Below are 22,983 nucleotides of genomic sequence, written 5' to 3' on the forward strand. Positions count from 1 at the left end.
ATATAGATAGATATGGATATAAATTCTAAAGTGATTTATTAAATCATCTTATAAATTTTTAATTTGTAATTCCCAATACTGGCGATTAAATAGAAATCAATTTCTTTTTTCAATTCTTATCAATTCCAAGCAATCAATCCACTAAAAATGTAAACAATTTCAAAATACTTTATTAAATAGAACATCTAAATATAAAAAATGCAAATCATTTTAAGGTATTTTTATTAAATAAAAAATTTAAAATGTAAAATTTTTGGAGTTTCAATTTTATATTATACCCATGGGCTTATGATTAAGAAAAAGGACCGAATCTATTTGTTTCTTTTCATGAGTTCTTCTCTCTAGTATGATAAATTAAAGCAAAAATTATCAAATTTATACTTCATGAAAAATAACAATAAAATACCCCAAAATCCAATATAATAGTTAACTATATATATGTATATATACATATATATATATATATATATATATCAAAGTTCTGCATATATATATATATATATACACATACACACACACACACACACACACACACACACACACACATATATATATATATATATGTATTAAGTACTTTTTGGAAAATATTGAAAAATTACATTATTCACTTTCAATTTTTTGATAAGGATATCAATTTCATTATTAATTATTGTATGTTAATCTTATTATTTTACAATAAAATTTCATTTATCACATATCCATATATGATATATGTATTCGTGTATAGAATTCTTGTGTGAAATATCTTAAGAATATCTTTTACAATATAAATGTTCTCTACCTTATATTTTAAAATTCAAAAAGAAACCAAATAAGAATATCAATCTAATTATTAATTACAATAAAAAAAATTTATTATTTTACAATAAAATATATATAACAAAACAATAAAGATATTAATATGTAGATTATACAAATAAAATGATCAATCTCATAATTAATTACCGTATAGAAAATCTTGTTATTTTACAATAAATAAATATAATATACCAATAAAGATATTAATATATCATAATATAATTTAACTTTTATTATTTTTATTATTATTGTTGTTACTTTGTAAATATATTTTTACTTTGTAAGTTATGATAAAATAAATATAACATATCAATAAATATACTAATACATAGATCATAAAACTTTTTTTTTTGTTTGTTATTCTCATTATCTTTATTTTTTAATTTCTTGATAAAATCTTTTTTCTTTTTTTTTATGTTTGTTATTCTGATTATCTTTATTTTTTTTAATTTCTTGCTAAAAATTAATTTTACTACATTAAATTTTAATAATATAATATAATTTTCTTTATTATTATTATTATTTACTCTATAAATATATTTTTACCTTGTAAGGTAATTTATTGATTATTACATATATTTTAAGAAAATCAAATAAAGAGATCAATTTCATTATTAAATCTATGTAATAATAATATTGAAATTTTATTTATTACACACACATATATATATATATATATATATGAATGAATATATATCAGTAGTGTACAAAATTTTTGTGTGAAATATCTTTAATAATAAGAAGGAAAAAAACAAATTATTTCATAGATGATTTTTTTGGAATATTATTTAACCATATTAATAATCATAAATAATTAGGAAAATTAGGGGGCGTTTGGTATGCCAGATAGGTCCGGATCGGATAAGACAGGTTCGGATCGGATAGGATAGAATAGTACAGTACTGTGTTTGGCATAGTTCCGGACTGAATGGTGAACTAGTTGTCCCATGTTTGGTATAGGAATTGGACTAGATTGAACTATTTTGTAATTATAGTTTTTATTTTTTTAAAAAAAAATGAAAAGTTTAGAAATTATATTTATATTTACAAAATATATATATATATAAATTATATTTACTTAAAGTTGTAAATTTATTTATTTATATTTCCATGCAAAATTTATTTATTTATTTTTTTAACACCCACAAATTATTTAATTAAAGTTGGGTCATATGCTTTTACTCTTTCAGTGTTGGATGAGGAATCCTTGGTTCTATGTATCAGTTGATGTTAGGACTGCATGGAATTTTCAAGATATGGTAAAGAGATGGTTAGAATCTTCATAGGATGGTGTTGGAGGAAATGGAGTGGAGGGGACTTTCAGCTAGCTTGTTTACTTCAGGGATGGAAAATGATTAGAAAATAGTAAATTGCAAAGCAAAAGTGCCAACACACTTCCTGAAATATTGTAAGAAAAGTAGACTTGTTAGTAAAGAAAAATGAATTTGATACACTTTTCGAGCTACAAATGTTTCCTTAAATCTCTCTTTTTAACACCATATTCTAACTGCTACAGTAACTTGCAAATTACAAAAAGCATATGATATTACATTCTATATATGCAAATCCCCCACAACATAAGCAATTTCTGAATTCACCCACCAACAATTTCCTTTTCTTTCTCTCTACAATTAGATTTCCTTGTGGACTTGGATTTCTTCATTTTACGAGACTTGTCATCGACACTTGTCCATGTATATCCGCCAAGAATAGAAAAGGGTCGAAATCTTGTGCCATTGCAGCACATGGCAGCTACTGTTGCTGCTTGCCTGCAGTCCCCGATTGGCTGCCAAATTATGTTAATATATAAACTAAATAAAGGGAACATGTCTCGACTTTATTACATTGACTTTGCAAGCAAAGAATAATGCATTAAGAAATTAAAATATAAACAGACAGGATATGCTCAAATATTGGTTGTAGACTTGCAACATATACAAAAAAATGTAATTGAGTTTTGAATAGCTACGACAAACAGATATTGCAATTATGCTTTTTCAAAATTCACATACTCAACCTTATGTGACCCAAATATACAACAAATGGAATCATTTTTACACTCCAAGTGATACTACATCATGGTGCCCCTGCAAAAATTTCCTTAATCCGCAACTATATATATATATATAGATAAATTTCTAATGGCACAAAATTGTTTTCCACACGGCTTTGACATGTTAGATATTGTTAGGGTACGTTTACATTTAATAATAATAACAGCAATGACTATTCCATGATACTGGATATAAATTTGTGAAAGCTTAGTACCAGTGTCTTCAACACCATATGCTGATCTATCTATTAGAAGCCTAAAAAATAGACACAACGAAGAATGGAAATCTGTGTTGTTATTAAACTACTACTAACAAGACATATTTTCATATCCCAATTATGTGCATCAATTGGTTCATCATTTTCTTCTTCTTTCTCTAAACCGAAGAACAAAACAGATATGTTAGCACTGCTGACCTTGAAATCCAAAATTTGGTTGCCTCCAAATAGCCATATACTTAGTAGCTGGAACACCAACACCAGTTTATGCATATTTTCATACAGATATGTTACCACTGCTACTAGCAATACATATTTTCAAAGTATCATCACAAACAGATCAAGGATCTAATTCTTTGCACAAAAACATTAACTAAATTAGATATAATTCTCAAACCAACATCACAAATAGAATTAGATATGCTAATTCTCAAAGTATCATCTGAAACCAACACAAGCAAGTAAAAAATGGTTTATATTAATTTAGCCAACACATCATAAGCAACACATCAACAATAGGCAAAAACAGAACACTTACCTTTCAAATCCGATGCTTTAGCTCTAGTTTAAGCCTCCAAAATTAAGCCTTCTTCCTCGTGAATATCAAGCCCTAATTTTGCAGATCAATAAATGACATGAAAACAAAATAAAAGCCCTAATTTTGCAGGTAAAAAATGACTTGAAAAAACGAAGACGAAGAAGAAGAAGATGATGATGGAAGATCGACGAAGCAGAAGAAGAAGAAGAAAAATGCAGAAGAAGAAGAAGAAGAAAGCAGAAGATGGAAGATCAAAGAAAAACGCAGAAGAAGGGGATGGAAGATCAAAGAAGAATAGATCGAAGACTATTAGATCCAAGACTGAGAAGAAGAAGAAGTAAAACGAACGGATTGCAGAAGAATAACTGTACTCATCGAGAGTTTCCACTCCTACGAGAGACGTGAACGGTCCAGCGAAAATGATCTGGCCACAGACACCAGCGGGAGACACCAGCGAGAGAGACCACAGCCTTCGATGGGCTTGGGATAAAAACCTGACCTAGGGGAAGAGGTGGGTCAATTTAATCCTCCTCCAGGGATTATTTCATTGTAGCGGTTAAGTTATCCGCTTTTTTATTTGCCTCTACAAAACACCGGATTGGGATACAATCCTGTTCAATACGGTGAAACAAACATGCCTTTAGAGATGAGTTTTTTTTTTTTTTTAAATAATTTTGAAAAGAATCTAAAAGAACCTCATGATAATATGTGACAATTTTATTTACTGACTATTCAAATTTTATATATTATATAGATTATCATTATTATTTTACTAAAACTAGTTTTTGAAATTTAGTCCATAATTTTTTTTTTCTTTTTTAAGCAAATCATTACTGAATTCTAACACAATATTATATAAGTACATCTCTTAAATATTTTTACTAAAATTTCATTAAACTAATAGCATACAGACCATATTACCCACCCAAAAAAAAAAAAAAAAACAATAATAATAGTATAGAGGTCATATACTTAAATCGCATCTATTTTTTTTAACAATAATTAAAAATGAAATTTAACAATTTTAGTTGCAGGTATCAACGTATGTGGAGTTCACGGGGATGTGCATACATATAAACTTGAGTTTTTTCTTTTTCTCTTATTATTATTATTTTTGTATTTTATCAAATAAAATTAAATAAATAATAAAAATGCATAAGATCTGACTGAATGCCATTTAAACATAGTACAATAAAAGAAGCTATCTAGGAGTACCTTACTTGAACAAGCTCGATCCAGTAATTATTCTTTCTTCAAGGTATGTTTTTTTCTTCATAAATTATGCATGCTAGAAATTAGTTAGATAAAATTAAAGGAAGAAAGGCAAGAGAGAGAAAATATGAAACAGTGTAACTTGCTGAATTATATTAATGGACTCTGTCTCTTTCTGATTGGCAGAACCAAAGAGGAGTTTCTAATTTTCAGATCTGTTGGGAAAAGGAGGAAGCAATTGCATCGAACATCCAGACAAGGTTATCAAAAAAATCTTTATTGGCTTGTCTTCGAAAGCTCAAATGTCAATGTCAATGCCAACGACTAGCCCACCAAGGTAAGGTTCTTATAAAAATAAAAAAAAATGTTACCCACTTGCCCTTCTTGCTCATTCGTTGCCAAATTTCTTCACTTTATAGGGAATTTAAAATTTTTTTTTACCAAAATATTGCACAGAATCTGCTCTCTATTTTTTATTAAAAAAAAAAAATAGAAAGCAGATTCTATGCAATATTTTGGTTTCATTATATAAATGATTCTGTATTTTAGAGTCTATGTCCAAAATATATATATATATATATGTATATATTTTAGAATGTTTGTATTGTAGGATATGATATTGACACATAAACTAATAATACTGTAGGGGTTAAATACCTTAAGTAGCTCATGCTGTTTAATAAACAATATTCTTCTATGATGCCATTCACTCTCTCTTTTTTTTTGTTTTTTTGGTATATCAGCAAAGGTAGTATTTGAGAGTTAATTAAGAATACATCTTGGTTATTTTGTCACTTCTTCTAATGCGTAAGATTTCTTCGCTGTAATATTGTTGGTCAACTACAATTATATATAATCAGTTTGTTTGCCTAGCATTTATACTAAAACCGGTAGAAGATTGCTGGAATCCACCACTAGAGAAGCATAACAAAGGAAAATAGATAAATAATAATAATTACAATAAAAATAAATAAACAAATAAACAAATAAATAAATAAAGACTATAAAATATTAAAAATGGAAAAAAAAATTGTTTATGATTTTTTTTTCTTTGTTTTTTTGCTCAATATTGTTTTTGTAAGAACAATTCAAACAAAATATTATCTATGTAAGTTATTTGACTGCTGTCGTAAGTCCACATCAATCTTAGCTCTTATGAATTTAACCCAAAAAAATCTTAAATTTAATAAGAATCTTAATATGAATAAAACAAAGATGGATTTATACCAATTAAGGAGCATATTTCAGTTTGATTTAGGACAACTTCAAGATAATAGAACACAAATATGTAAAATCAACAAAAATACTCAGATTAAATTGACAAAAAAAAGAAAGAAACAAAGAAAGCGTGTCAATTTAAAAAAGCAAGTGAGAAAGAAAAGAGGAGTGCAACTTACTGATGAACTGCAGAAGCAAAGAGGAATTATAATTTCCAGATCTGATGGGAGGAGGAGAGAAAGGAATTGGGAATATGTTTTGATTTGTTGAAAACCAGAAATCAAAATCAATCTGAAGGATATTATGTAAGGAAATAATCTTTACAAAAATCATAAAAGGAAGTACAAACCAATGCGGACATCCAGACGAAGGAATTGGGCCAAATCCAAGTGGAATGTGGATTGGGTCTTGTTGCCCTGTGTTATTTTTGGGTAAACTCTTTGCCAAATTTTTTTGCTTTATAAGGAATTTTTTGAAAATAAAAATATAGAACATATACTAATAAGACAATTACAAGGAAAAATGTATTTTATAATATTTTGGTTTAATTGTGTGAATCATTCTTTATTTTAGTATCCACTTGAAATCAGGATATGATTGACACATGAAACTATTGGTATGATAATACTATTAAACACCTTAACAAGTGACATTTAAGTGCTATTTAACAAAAAATGTTTAAATTTTTTGTATCATTTTTCCAAATTGCTATTTAACAAACATTATCGTTATTTAAAAAAAAAAAAAAAACTACAACAACATAAACATTCTTCCATGATCTCATTTTCAAATTTTTTTTTTTCTTTTTTATGTAGTGCTACCACAATAGAACTTGAAATAATTCATTTACATTTGTATTTTGAGTCCTTGCCTAAAATTTATAGGGAAATGGGGTGAAAAATATTTGGAATCCAACACTAGCTGGAGACGCATAACAGAGCAAAATAGACCATAAATAAAGACTACTATATGAGAATAAGAATGAGAAAAATTGTTCATCTTTTTCCCTCTCTTTTTACTCCAATATTGTCTGTAATGAATTGATCGAAACCAACATTATCAACGTAGGTTATTTGGATGCTGTGATTTGTCTAAATTCATGTTTAGCTCTTCGAAGAAACTTAACATGAGCAAAAGAAATATATATAACTATAAACAAGTCAAGTGTATGTGAGTTTAAGATTCCAATTTGATTAGGACAGATTTCAAGACGACGGAACAAAAGGTTGTAAACTTTACAAATGAATTTTGGGTTAAATGCAATTTATTTTTTTTTCTATTATTGGGAAAGTTCATTTTAGGATCCATCTATATATATATATATATATATTATGCTTTGATATCCTTTAAATTTCAAAAAGTTGCATTTTAGTGACAAACGGTTAAATTTATCTATTTTTTAATCTAAATTTTATTTTATTTTTTTATGTTTATTTTGTCCACAAAATAGTGAATTTTGGGTTATTTTAAGATTAATTAAAGGTACAAAATTAGAAAAATGAAAAAAATAAACAAACAAATGTATAATGAAAAAATAGATGAACTTAACAGTTTCCTAATATTTAATAATTCGTCACTAAAATGCAACCTTTTGAAATTAAAAGGGTATCGAATGCCCCCCAAAAAAAAAAAATTATAGAGATCCCAAAATGAAACTTTGTCAAAACTAAAGGATAGTAAGTGTTCGTTTGACGTAACTGATAAAAGTAGAGTTTTTATTTGTAGAATTTTATATAATAGATTTTTAAAAAAATAATTTTTATTAAAAAGCTAATAAGTGTTTAGTTATAAATAAAAAAACTACATTAAATATTCATAATTTGGATTTTTTAAAAACAGCTTAAAAAAGCTTCTTTTTTTTTTTTTTTGGTCAACATGTACTTGTTGACTTTTGTCAAACATTTTTATTTTTTTACAAAAAAGCTTTTGGCCATAAAGAAGAGCTTTTGGATAATAATTTAAAAAAAAAAAAAAAGGTTCTACCATACAGACTCTAATGCATTTTTAATCCATGTATTTTTGTAAAAGGTAGCATATAGCATTGGGTAGATGAATGACAATATTTCAATAACTTCACAAAAGAATTAACTGATCGAACTGATAAAAATTATTACTAATTCTACAAACATAATCTACCAGTAGCTAGAATTCGTTTTAGTTATGGACTTATAAAATGTGTATATGAAGACATAGAACCACATTGAATTAGAATTAAGATTATCTCACACACAAAAAAAAAAAAGATAAAGAAGATAGTAGAGACAAACATGTCTCTTTAATGATAACACATATTGCAATAGTCCATTTGTTTCCATCATCAAATTACAAAAGGAGACAAAAAAATTTTAAAAAAAAAAAAGAGAAACATTAAAATTCACGAATTTATAAGATAAAAACTGAGAATTTATATTTGTTAGATAAAAAAAATTAATATACATAATTAATCTACATTCTAATAATTTAAACTTTTAAAATCAGTGTTAATTTAACATTGTATCAAAGCTGAAAATTCTACTACTGTTATATTAACTACTCATTTAAAGAATCAGCACTTGTAAGAACTTGTATATTATAAGCACAGGATTGATGGTGATTTAGCAATATTTTATGAATTAGCACAACATTTTAGCAAGCTTGTGCATCAAAGTTCATAGCATAAACTACTTTGTTTCATTCATATAGAGACAATGCAACAACTAAATATAACCTGAAAAGTGGAGAAAAAAGAACTTTCATCAAAAGGGCACTTACACTTATTCCCCCAAACTCCTGACCATAAAAAAACTCTGAAAAGCTTACGCTAGTTATTTCTCAAAACCAGAATATGATAGACGTATAGTAGAAGACTTGATCTTCAAAATTGAAGTGAAAAAATATTCGAAAAAAGAAAAACAGTAAAAGAATTCAACGCATAAGATATTGAGGTTCATTCACATTTTCCAGGGACCACAATGTAACACCCTATCCTGAAGAACATCGGAATTTTCTTCATGTTGACCGAGGTTGATCGCTGTTGACCGAGAAGGGTCAAATTTTGACTTTTTTTGGATGGAATTTTGCATTGAACAAGGCACCGTTGCGAAGTACGTGTCATCTCGAGTTCATAGATTAGTAGCACATCGAAATCGGAACTACAATTTGGAAGTTATGAGCAAAACAAGTTAAGGTTCAAACTGTCCGAGGGTATCAAAGTTGACCTTTTATTTTTGTAAAATTGAATTTTGACTCATGCATGGTTGTGAAGTATTCATCAATACGATTTTATAGATTAGCAGCACGCCTGATTTGGACATTTCTTTGAAAAGTTATAGATTTTCAAAGTTTTTCGAATATCATAATATTTTAGTATATTTTTTTACTTAACTAAATAGTACATGCCATGTGTGGTATTCTCAGCCAATCCCGTGAGTGAACAGTGTCACCCACAGGTGGCTTTTATTTTGGCTAAAACACATGTGGTTCGGGGGGGAAAAGAGAGAAAAAGGGTAGGAGAGAGAGAGAGAGAGAGAAGGAGAGACCACCACCGGTCACCGCCTGTTTCACCCTTTTTCGGCTAGAAAAACCTAACATGCACCACCTACCAGCACCGTCCCTTCATTTCCGTCCAAGCCCCAACATTTGACGGCCACCAGACTCCTCATGCACTGGGATCAGAGAGTTTTCAGTCAACAGCGCCGATCATGTTTTTCCATGATTTCTCCCAAACCAGCCACCCATTCTTCTCACAGCCGATCCCATTAGAACACCCATCCTCCCATCTACCTCCTCACCAAAAATCACAGCCATTGGCCTCTGGACGTGCCACCGGTAGTGGCTTTTCTGGTGGGGTACAGTAGCTCACTGGAAAATATAATTCCAGTGAGTTTTTGGTGATCCCACCTACCCTTCCCCACTAATACGACCTCCCTAAACCCAAATCCGAGGTTGTTTTCTTCCAATTCATGATGGCTTGAGAGAATCAAGGACATTAAGTCCGAGACATTTCCGGCAAGATTCTGGCCACCTTGGGTCCAATTTTCGGGAGGTAAGATCCAATCCATGATCCTCATTCCCTAAGCTTCATTTTGATATATTATTTGTTAATTTAGGATACCGTTTGTGTTAGCTTCCTCAGATACCATGTATTATTTATCTGAATAAAATATTAATTTATTTGTTATTGTGTAATGTTGACATCTTAGGAGCACGTATGGGTTGTGAGATTGATCCATTGAAGGATCTTGATTGACGCGTGCTCGAGGTGAGTGACCCACCTTCAATATAAATGTTTGAATTTAATACTTTATGTGTTAAATAATTAGTAAAATTATATTTGGGAATTTTGATGCTGAATTGGTTGAAATCAAAAATATTTGTGCATTAAGAAATGTTTGATTTTTGAGAAATTATGAATTTAATTTTATTAAATTATGTTGAAGTGTGGCAATTTTGCCACTTGATGGTGCATGTCACCGGCTAGCATGCACACCTTGGTATCAAATCCTTTCCTTTTATGAGTTTATATTTTTTTGTATGTTTTTAATTTATGCAAGGTATATTTTGATAATGTTTTGTGCCTAAGTTATGTATGCAAAAGTATAGGCAAAATTATGCACAAAAGAGTAGGAATGTTATGCTTGAAATGCCTATGATGCTGGATTCATAATTTCCAGCAACATAGTTCCACTATTTATCTTATATCTCAGGTTGCAAATGGAGTGTTGGGCTTAAATTTTGAGGGATGTCTACATACATATATAGAAGACTATGGTTTAAAGTTCAGGTCAAAATGACATGGGAAAGTCCATTTTCTATTCCAAACAGATTGCTGTATCTGATGGGCCCAGTATGCAGAGTATGGGCCAGTTTTGGAGCTGTTTGGCCCATGATCCGGTTCCAGAACTTTCCTATCTCTTGGAACAATATTTATTGATGACCAAGGATGCTTCAAACCAAGTTTCATAGGCAGATACAAAGGGAAACTAGGTAGGTGAAGCTAGTTTGGTTGTTTACCCAAACTAGTTAAACAATAGGAACTTAGTTCAAACCATGTGCCACTTTTTACTATATTTGGAATAGACATGTTGCAGCTGGTTTTTGACTCTTTTGTGTATGAAAAGTTAGGTGTTGAACATTTTACTTTTTAAATTTCAAATACTTTACTCATTTTGTAAGCTCACATGCTTGGCATGTGTGAACTAGTTGTAATTTCAAGCTTATATTGTAAAATGAATGAAATGGCTACACATCCAAGCCTCATTTTTTCAAAAGCCAACGTGTTTCTCTTCTTCTTATCTCTTCTTCAACACCTTAGAACACTTTAGGAACCCTAAAAACCAGAAAACACCATAACCAAAACCTAAAAACACAACTCACACACAACCATTCCCAAGAGCATCACCAAAAGCTTGCTTGTTGCTAACACTTCAAGCTAGCTTGCTCTTGGTCATAACCTTCTCACCCCAACAAATTATTGTGGAAGTAAATTGTGGATTAATTATATTGACAAATTGTTTTTATGTGAAATTATGCATTGCGAGTTTTATTGTGATTTTAATTTAATTTTATTTAAATTGATTTATTTGAGAAATCAAGGAAATATATTATTGGAATTATTATACTTAAAAATATTTTATTTAAATATTTGATTATTGATGGAGTTTCAATCACTGGTTTTAAGTGATGAATCTTTACGGATAATTAAAAGAGAACTGTGAAAATATTATGGGTTCAAAGGTGATATGAACCAATGGATTGGAAAGGAAAATTATGAGATTTCAATTTTTAAAAATATATTAATTTTATGATTTTTTAAACGCACTCATACAGTAATGGTGTTTTGTACTGTATTTACATTGATATGGTTAGAGTGCATGATTAGGCCAATGAACCTGAGGGCTGGCAGAATATAATGCATAGTGAGCATCAGCCGCCCCCTCCATGGCCAGGATGACTGTTGATAGCATTGGTCCAGTAGGATGCCACGGTGACCGGATGCAGGTTCTCTCTTAACCTCCCCATCAGGTGGTGCTTTGGGATGCTGGGCACGATCAGACATCACTGGTATATAGTATGGTGCGTCAGATTATTTTGACATGATTTCTTAAACAAAATATGTTTTAAAATCATATTTTAAAACTTAGTGACTTTAATTATGTTTTATCATATCTATAGCAATTGATGGTCTAAATTCTATTTTACTTTATTAAATTTTACTTCCTTTAAATTTATGTTTGAATTGTGCTTACCATCCTTTTATTATTGTTAATTTATTTAATTGTACAACTGTTCATTGTAATTAATTTTGCTTTCATTTAAATTTCCTAGTATAGGTTTATTATGGTATTTTTTTATGTTTATTTATTTAATTGCAATCTATTTAAATAATTATTTCCTGAGTCTGAGGTATTCAAAATATGGGGTTTTGTAACAATGTTTTAAAGGGGGAACCTTTCTTATGGAGTGGGTTGTGAGTGTAAATATTATTTTCAAATATTATTTATTTATTTATTTATTATTATTATTATTGGTTAGTAGATCATATCACTCACTGATATGATTAGCATATCACAAGTTTTAAATTTCGTTCCCTTAGGCTCGGGTGATAGATATTGTCAATCGGGGTGAGCTCGATGACTTGATCATTCCTAGAAATCCGAGAAGTCTTCTTTTCTTCATTTCTTATCTTGTAATATTTCTATCTACTCTGTTTGTAACAACTATCACACTTAGAATTTTATTAATGCTCTGTATACTATGTTGGATATATTATTTAATTAATTATGCACTGATTCCCTGTTGTTTATTGAAGTGCTGCAAATTGTGGAATTAAATTGTAGTAAGGTGGAAGGAATAAGGTGGTGCATTTAGAAGTGTGTTTTCAGTGCAGGAAATTTGTGGTAATTCCAACCCTGGGGAGTTCTGCCGAATTTTTCATTGGAGAGTCCGGTAAGATTTTCCTGGGATTAGGACTTGTCTATGGTTCCAGTGAGGAACCTTGGACGAGTCCTGACAACAACCTGTAGAAGACTAGCAGTTTGCAGGAGACTATAAGCTGAAGCAAATTTAGAGTGGAGCTCTGACTTTGATTTCAATGCTGGACAAGAGCAACAGCTACGGAAGGTTATTAAAAGAGAAAGAAGACCACCAAATGGGAAACAAAAATATATAGCTTTTTGAGTAATGGAAATCCTAGTTTCAGATGAGAGCAACCAGAACTTCCATTGGAACATAACCAAAAAAAAATTCTTGTATTTTTTCAGTACTAGTTACCCTTTGAACCTTAACCCAATATTGCCAACAAAATAATATTAACATAGGTCTTCTATTACCAAAGCGAAAATCCATATTAGAACTAAACATGAGAATGAGACGTTCATTAAAAATTACATAATAAAAACTAACAAAACTACATATGAAATCAGGAACTTCTTCCATTTCTTACTTCTAAGTAAGTGATCCTAGGCAGAAAGACTCCACAGTTTTTTGGAAGTGCTTTCTAGATTTCCAAGTGATTGGATATAAATTTGGCGCCCTTTTGATCATCCTTTTTGACTTCTCTACAATTCTGTGAAAGCTTCTCAAGCATGAGATTGCTTGCATGGTGACCTTCTTGTGCTATTCAATTTAGCCTCAAGCATATATCTTGACGAATAGATGAATGTACCCTGCCTCACCAACCAGCTTGTTCATCTCCTACTAGCTGCAAACTTGACAGAGTTACTGAAATGGTAGCTTGTTGTGCACCCTTAAGTCCATACAATGATTTCTTAAGTAAACACACAAGATCTCCACCTTTTTCCTTAATTTCAAAACCTTCAGGCTGCCTTATGTGTATAGTTTCTTCTAATTCTCCATGAAGAAACGCAATCTTAACATCCATCTATTCTAACCCCAATCAAATTGAGTTACCAAAGCCAACATGACCTTAATGGTTGTATACTTAACAACCAGTGAGAAAATTTCATTGTAGTCTATGCCTTCAACTTGAGTAAACACCTTAGCCACTAATTTGGCTTTAAATCTCACTGGTTCAGACTTTGTCATTCCTTCCTTGACTTTGTAGATCCATTTACAATCTACAATTTTCTAGTTTGCAGGTGCTGGTACAAACTCCCAAGTCTCATTTTTATGTTAAGATTCTATTTCTTCAACCATAGCTTCTTTCCATTTTGCAGCTTCCTTTGATTTCACAGCTTCCAAATAACTTCTTGGCTCATTATCTGAAAGATCTTGAAATACCACCAAGGCAAAAGCTATGAAATCTGCATAGATGTACTTCCTATTAGGCTTCACTTGCCTTTTTGCTCTATCTCGGGTCAGCAAGTATCCTGGTAAAGCTATATTTTTTCGCCTTGGACTTGAGGATTTCTGCTTTGGTTGTTCATCTTCTGACTCTTCATCTGATTGGGTAGGTGTATGCTTTTCTGGTTCATCAACACTTGTAGGTTCTAGGGCAACTTCATCATATGGCTTATCACTTAGATTTTCATTGTCTTGACTTTCCATCTTAGGAAGTAAATCAAGACTCCTTGTTTCCAGCTTGTTACTCATCTCATTTCCTGCACTGTAGTAACTTTACAAAGCATTTCATCAAATATCACATCTCTACTTATAATGACTTTATAACCCTGACTTTCTTTATCCCACAGTCTATAGCCCTGAACACCTGAAGGATAACCTAAGAAAACACATTTTATACTCCTAGGTTTAAGTTTTCCCTCAGCTTGATGTACATATGCAGCAAAGCCAAAAATTCTAAGCTTGCTATAATTAGGCTTCTTATCAAGCTACATATGTTCAGGTGATTTAAAATTTAAAACAGTAGATGGTGATAAATTTACCAAATGCATAGCTGTCATAACAGCTTCACCCCAAAACAATTTAGGTAAACCAGATGAAACAAATATACATCTCACCTTATCAAGCAAAGTCCTATTCATCCTTTCAGCCACACCATTTCGCTGTGGTGAGTGCTTAACAGTTCTATGTCTTAGTATACCATGAGACTTATAGAAATTATCAAATTCGCTATTACAAAATTCTAGACCATTATCGGTTCTCAAGGCTTTTACAGGTTTATTGGTTTGATTTTCAACAAGCAATTTCCATTCTTTAAACCTAGTAAATGCTTCATCTTTGGTTTTCAGCAAGTTAACCCAAACTTTTCGAGAAAAATCATCAATTATTGACAAAAAATACTTATTACCACTTTGTGTTTGTACCTTGGCAGGGCCCCACAAATCAGCATGCACATATTCTAACATAAATTTTGACTCTACTTGTACTCAAGTTAAAGCTAAGCCTATATTGTTTTCCCAAACTACAATTTTCACAAAATTCTAGCTTGCTGATTATGTCCTTGCCAAACACATTCTGTTTATTCAGGTAGCACAAACCTTTTTCACTAATGTGACCCAATTTTATTATGCCACAAAATAGTTCTATCAATTGATGAACTAACAGAAGCATTACTAGAATTAGTCACTATTTTACCAACATACAAACCATTCTTTTTCACACCTTTCATAACAACAAAAGAACCTCAGTCACTTTCATAGTACCATTTTCAGTTTTACAAGAAAAACCAGATTCATCTAACATGCCAAGAGAAATTAAATTCCTCTTCAAATCAGGGACATGTCTAACTGAAGTAAGAGTTTTAATGGTACCATCTAACAGTTGTAGTTGCACATTTCCAATGCCAACTACTTGACATGACCGGTTGTTTCCTAGAAGGACTTGACCACCATCACACTTAGAATAAGAGTGGAAATAACTTAAATCAGGACACATATGAAAGGAACAACCTGAATCTAACACCCATTCAGATTTATCTTGACTGGAAGACACAACCAAGACCTCTGCAGGCTCTAAACTAGTATAAGCCACTGCCAAGTCACCTGTTTCTTAGCCTTTTTCTTTTTCATCTTTCCTTTTCTTCAAACAATTTTTAATAAAATGGCCTTCTCTCTGGCAGTAATAACACTTCCTGCCTCTTGTCCTAGATTTAAATCTAGGATGTTCTCTAGATTTACTCCTATGGTCATTGTGACCCCAGTTTCGAGTGGTGCTCCTACCTCTTACTGTAAGTCCTTCCCCTTTAGATTCAGCTTTCAATTCTAAGTCTCAGGACCTAAGGGCACTTACTACAGTTTCTAAAGATAAACAATCTCTGCCATACTTAATGGCATTCTTCACTTATCTATCTGTTTCAGGCAAGGAGTTGACAATATAACAGCATGATGATCAGTATCAAACACCACATTACAATTTGCAAGACTCAGAATTAAACGATTAAAAGAATCAAGATTAGCATCTAAGTCCTTAGAGGTATCCATTTTAAAACCAAAAAATTGCTCAAGTAAAAGAATTCTATATGGTAAAGATCTCATCAAGTAAAGCTGCTCAATTTTTTTCCACATCTATGAAGTGGTACTGACATCATCAACCTGCTGCAACAAATTGTCAGAAAGGTGAAGGATGATGGTGCTCATTGCAATTTCATCAATTTCCAGCTTCTTGTCTTCAGTGACATCTGCTCCAAATGAATCATCGATTGCCCTTGCCACCTTTATCTGGACCAGCACAGCCCTAATCTTCTTGCACCAGAGTAAGAAGTCTCTCTTGCCATTGAAGACTTCAATCTCCAATTTCGTAGACATCCTTGGAGTTAGCCAAAACCAAGCACCTCTTCCAAGATTGTTAATCAAAACACTCACCCAGAATTGAAAATACCCAACTCACCAAGAATTGAAAAAACCCAAATTCACCAAGAATCAAAAAGTACCCAACTCACCGTGAATTGAACATACCCAATATCTCTGATACCACTGTTGCAAAATCAGAGAGCAAAAAAACTGAAAAACTAACTAATACAAACAACAACCAGATTTAGCGAGGTTCGGCCAAGATTGCCTACGTCCTCATTGCTTCGATGAGAGCTTCTGGTATTATTGAATAGTTGCTGCCACTGAAATCAACTACAGAATTTTAACTATGGAATCACTCAGATATTCACCACCCAAAACTCCTGTTACACCTTTTTCTCTTTGTGTTCTCAACCAAGCTCACAAAGAACATCAATTACACACATAAAGAAGAACACGAGGGAATAAAAACAGATTTCTTGGAGTTTTTCCCGCTTCTGTAACTTTTTGGAAAATTTGATTTTTTTCTCTCTTTTTTCGTTGTGAAGGAAGGAAACCATATATATAACAAGTGTTGCCTCAAAACGACGTCACTCTACTTAAGATGTGAGGCAAAATAACCATTTTGCCATTCTTTACTTCCAAAATAATGAAATGCACCATTTTGACCACCAGAAACTTGAAAACCCACAAAATAGATTCTGTAGTTCTGCACCAGTTATGCAACACATCACAGCATCATTACAAGGTGAATTTGAGGATTAAATCATCACACATTCCATGAAGGCTTCAAAAAAAATTGAAGAAAGCAGCATAGCATATTTGATCAAGGTTCCATATCATTAAACCCATGAGTGTACAAAACATAAAGTTCCCTAAACAACCAGAGTCCAGAGCTAGATCTTCAAAATCCAAGTCAAAAACTGAAAATAAAAATCAATAAAAAAAAAACAGCAAAAGAGGAAAAGAATCAAAGGAATATCAAGTTAGAGGTTCACTCACATTTGCCAAAGACCAGCACCTGTAGAAGCCTACAGAAGACCAGAAGATAAGAGAGATATAAACTGGAAATCTGACTTTGAGTTGAATGCTGGAGAAGAGCAACGGCCAGGGAAGAATAAAAGAGGAGACAAAGACCACCAAATGAGACGAAAAAAAAAACATATGGGTTTCCAGAATTGCTAACGAAAGCCACTGGTTTCCGAAGAAATCTTGGGTGCTTTGATCCTCTCCAGTTTCATGACTTTTTTTTGCTCTTCTTTAAAATCATGCTGAAACTTTTAAGACATTTTTTTTCTTCTTCATTGTGAACTACATAACCATGTGAGACTTTAACACAGGAAAACTCGCAGGAAAGACAAATATAACAGGCTGTCCATTGAAGCACAACTTTGGACACCTATCTGTATACATTTCTTTCAAAGAATTAAATGTTATTTCCGTGCTACAAAGTCTCATCAATTCTGGAAGAGAAAAAATGGAAAAAGTAGGACTTGGTTTGGAATATGGCTTCGAAGGTGGTTGAGTTTGGAATTATTATCCTTAACAAATAGAAATAGTTTCATTTTGGTTATGGACAAAAATGTACACGTTTATGTATGACTCTCCAAAGTAGCATTTCAAAGCTATTAATACCTGAGAGGTGGCTGGTAAAAACATGCCTTCAGAGTAAATTTGACATAGTGAATACAATTTCATCATGTAGAACTCAAACACAAACTTAAATGATCTCATCCTAAAATTTCAACCAAAGCAAAAGGAGAAAGAAATATCTGAGAGAAACATGGCCCTCTCTGTTAGCAGTTACATTATCAAACTGTAGATGTTAAGTGGTTTCACGGATCAAGTTATGAATTATAATATGGTGAAAAAAAGAACAAAAAAAAAAATTGAGAGAAAAATTTAGAGATCATACATTGTATAAATAAGCAGAGCGACATTTTTTTAGATAGATTACCGATTTACCAAGCTTGTGCATCAAGATTCATATCCTGAACTATTGTAAGGGCACTTGCTCTTTTCTTCCCCTATTTTCTGATAAACAAAGTCAACTTGCCTTTTTTTTTTTTTTTTAACCTCTCTAGCAACGTTTGGGCCTTAGGATATCCATCTTTTTTACCTTCATCAAATATCCATTTGTCCCAAACGAAATCATTAGCTTCTTGTATTTCTTACAAAAGGGCACTTGCTTTTTCTTCCCCTATTTTCTGTAAACAAACTTCTGCCCCCCTTTCTTTTAAACCTCTCAAGCAGTTTCTTGGCCCTTGTGATATCCACCTCTTTTAGCTTCTTCAAATGTTCATTTGTCCCAAATGAAATCATTAGCTTCTTCTTACTTGAAGAAAGTGATCCAACGCAAAGAAACTGCTTCCTTTTTGGCAGTGTTTTGTGGACTTGAATCAAGCAATTGAACCAGATTTGACATACTTTTATCATACCTTTTGCCTTCTCTGCAATAATCTGGGAAAGTGGAATTGATCTTGAGATTGCTTGTGCTGTCTGCTGGTGTTCAATCTAGCCTCAACCATCTTGATGCAGAGGCATGCACCATGTAGATGTATAGTACAGACTACTTATTTCTCAAAAACCAAAATGTAGTAGAAGTATGGCACCAGAGCCAGATCTTCAAAATCTAAGTGATAAAAAAATCCGAAAAAAGTAAAAGAAAGAAAAAAAGAATTAAATGCATAACATGTTGAGGTCCATTCACATTCGAAAGACAACCTGTAGAAACCCTGGCAGTTTGCAAGACATCATAAGATGAAGCAGATATATTATGGAGCTCTGATATGAATGGTGGATAAGAGTGTTTCTGCGGAAGACCAAAAGCAACCAGAAATCCAGTAGGAACAGAAGCAAAAAAAAAATTCTCATCTTTAATGGTGCTAGTCACCCTGGAATTTAAGCCTATATTTCCGAACATGATAGTGCTTACTCACATTGTGGAAGTCATGGAAGACCACCAGAAGTGTGGCAGTCATGGAAGACCACCAGATGAAGTAAATGAGAAGAAGACAGATAGGTTTCAGAGTTGCTGAAAGTTGCTTGCTTCCCAATAAACCAAGAAAAGGAGTATGCATGAGACATGAGCTAGTAAATATGTTTGCTGCTTAATTCCTTTAAGATCATTTATGAGTTACTAGCCTAAGCTGTCTGATACTTGAAGTTCATCCTAAATCTTTTTTCCCAAATGTTTATTATTTATCAATAACTAAAATTTCCTTCTATGGTGTGACTGGTTAAGAATATTTTCCTATTGTTGAAGAGACATGTGGAAGTTATGTGCCTTTCTAACTCAACCAGCCACATATAAATGTATTTTAGAATGAGCCAAAATTTCCTGAAAGCTATTTACATTAGTAGCACTTTAAGAATTCCCACCCTGCTTTTCTCTTAAAATGGCCCCTTTGGATATCCTTATCCTTGGACTGTGCCTTTTAGCTTAGGAAGCTGAATCGTAACCTGTCATGCATGTGTGTTGGAAACAATTACTTAATGGTTGTTGTATTGTTTTATGAGTGAATCAGTTTCTTTTATATAGCATTGTATCATTTTTATTGTTTAAATACTTAATAATGGAAGGAGTTTATTATATCAGTATCACTTGGACGAGGTCACATTGGTGCAACAATGAAGACAAACCTTTATGACTTATTGTAGCAAGGAGCAGCATCTTGGTAATCCATATGCATGTTATGTTGTGGTTCTCTGACCACTTTAGAGAAGAAATGTGAGAAGAAAAATAAAAATTAATTCTATTACTCACTTGGAAATAGATTACAAAAACATAAAAACTTCTCTCGTGGAGGATTCTCAAGTGGAACCTCTCTCTACACTTTCAAATTCTCTCTGGAATTGCTCACTCTTCTCTCAAGCTCTCTCTAGAACTTAAACACTCTCTCTCGGAGTTTACTCTCAATACTCCTCACTTGGGATGATATTGAGCTTGCTCGACTTGGCTTGGCTTGCATGCAACGGGATGGAGCCTATTTATAGGCTTACAAATTCGGTGCATGTCCTCCATTTTCAACCTCTTCTGACGTTCAGCACCGGCCTTCTGACATTGCCCACAATTGTTGAGTAAGTTGGAGTTCGGTGTTAAATGCAGCAATGGCCATTGTCAAAAATGGTGAGCTGCTGGTTTCACACTGTCGATGCAGTGTGGTGCGGCTGGACTTCACATGTTATTATTGCTGTTTAATTCTTCTTTCCTGTTTTTGTTGTTCTGAAATTTTACCAACTGATGCAGCCGGTATTTTGTGATTCCCTTGTGGAGAGGAAGTGGTTATGTAACCATGTTTCTTCAAGTTATGGTTTCTAATTCCTACCTAATCTTAAATTATCTGTTTAGTAGAATAATCTATACTAGTATTTGGATTAACATAATAAATTATCTGTTTATTATGAGTAAAAGGAAAAACTTCAAGTAAATCTTGGTTGAAACCTTTATTGCAGTGCAGATACCACAAATGATTTTCATAAGACTTGAAGATTACAAGCCTAGGGGAACCCAAGTGTCTCCCTACTTCACCATAACTTACTACAAAGAATTTACAGAAACCAAGAACCTGGTGCTTATCCGTGGAGACATTGTGTTCACCAACAAACTCAGTGACTTAGAGGCAAAATGGCTTTTGGGGACTGCTCAGTCATTTTATTTGAACGATGTGAGATACAAGTTAGTTGAAAGATTCAACAAAGAAACTTGATTTCAAGTTCAAGGATGTCTTGCACGCATTTGAACTGCTCACTTTATGATGCTTTTTTCACTTTTTCTTGAAAACTCATACTAAACTATGTCACTGCTCAACTTGGTAAATCTGTCTGTGAAACTATTTTTTAGAGAATCAAAACTTTTTCCACACAACAAATTCTCTTCAGTTCTGGAAGCTCAAACAATTCATGAAATTCCACATGTGTGAACAAAATGTAATAGTGGCTAGGATTCGTTTTAGTTATGAACATAATGTATTTGTAAATGTTTGAAGAACTAGTAAGACCATATTAACTGGAAACATGATTATCCCGATCAAGACAATAACTGACTAACATGTCTCATTGATGATAGCACAAATTCCAAAACGTGAAGTTGCTTCCAAAGTCGAGTTAAAAAAACTAAGAAAATATGAAGATAGTGTGAAGTCCAGCCGCACCACACTGCACCGACAGTGTGAAACCAGTAGCTCGCCATTTTTGACAATGGCCATTGTTGCATTTAACACCGAACTCCAACTTGCTCAACAATTGTGGGCAATGTCAGAAGGCCGGTGCTGAATGTCAGAAGAGGTTGAAAATGGAGGACATGCACCGAATTTGTAAGCCTATAAATAGGCTCCATCCCGTTGCATGCAAGCCAAGCCAAGAAAGCAAGCTCAATATCATCCCAAGCGAGGAGTATTGAGAGTAAACTCCAAGAAAGAGAGTGTTTAAGTTCCAGAGAAAGCTTGAGAAAAGAGTGAGCAATTCCAGAGAGAATTTGACAGTGTAGAGAGAGGTTCCACGTGAGAATCCTCCAAAGAGAAGTTTTTATTTTTGTATTCTATTTCCAAGAGAGTAATAGAATTCTTTTTATTTTTCTTCTCTTATTTCTTCTCTAAAGTGGTTAAAGAACCACAACAAGTGGTATCAGAGCTCCAGGTCAAGAGCTTGGGTTCAAAATTTGAAGAAACAGAGCCTCTGTTTTTCAAGTTGGTGTTTCGAAAAGTTGCTCAAATAATTAATTTGACAATACTAGGTGAAAGTACTCGACGAGATGAGAACAACCAAGTTCGTTGGAGAGAAACGAAGAGCCTAACGTACCTGCACGCACCATCTAAAATTTTCTGCAGCAAATCATGCACCTCACGCACCGCACGCACCGTCTGGAGGTTGAAGACGACCACGTCAGCAGACACGTCAGCAAACTCAGGCACGTCATCTACCATGCGACCCGACACATCGTCTGCCACGTAATCGCCATGTCATCTGCCACGTGTTGACACATCAACACAATCTGCCATGTCATCAGAAGTTTCTAAAATTACGGAACAACCCCTGAATTGTTGAAAATTACAGATTGACCCATGTAGTTTCTATATTTACAGGTTGACCCAGAATTTTTGTGAAATTACATTTTTTGCCCCAAAAATTCTAGTAATTATATTTTAACCCCGGAAGAGTCAAGTCCACCATTTTCGGCCGTTTCGGACTCAACAGTTAACTCCATTTTGCCAAATTCGGCTCCATTTTTGTCAAGCCATAATGTCAATGGAAGAATCATCTTCGGGAGCTATGGTTAAGCTCACTGCCACAAATTATACACTTTGGAGACCTCAGATG

At 32.6% G+C, this 22,983-nt stretch overlaps 1 long non-coding RNA gene and 1 pseudogene across 2 annotated transcripts; one reads left to right on the forward strand and one right to left on the reverse strand.

Moving 5' to 3' along the window:
* Positions 1-2,232: 2,232 nt before the first annotated feature.
* Positions 2,233-6,353, reverse strand: LOC132803303 (uncharacterized). Of its 2 annotated transcripts, none has more exons than XR_009638389.1 (3): positions 6,217-6,353; positions 3,608-3,679; positions 2,233-2,584 (listed from the first exon to the last, which is right to left on the reverse strand). It is a non-coding gene; the product is annotated as an uncharacterized LOC132803303 (long non-coding RNA). The 2 variants fall into 2 exon arrangements; XR_009638388.1 differs by having other exon boundaries at positions 3,608-4,218.
* Positions 6,354-19,586: 13,233 nt separating this feature from the next.
* Positions 19,587-21,423, forward strand: LOC132803186 (uncharacterized; annotated as a pseudogene).
* The last annotated feature ends 1,560 nt before the right edge of the window (positions 21,424-22,983 follow it).

Source organism: Ziziphus jujuba, chromosome 3, assembly GCF_031755915.1.
Source record: "Ziziphus jujuba cultivar Dongzao chromosome 3, ASM3175591v1".
Classification (NCBI taxonomy): Eukaryota; Viridiplantae; Streptophyta; class Magnoliopsida; order Rosales; family Rhamnaceae; genus Ziziphus; species Ziziphus jujuba.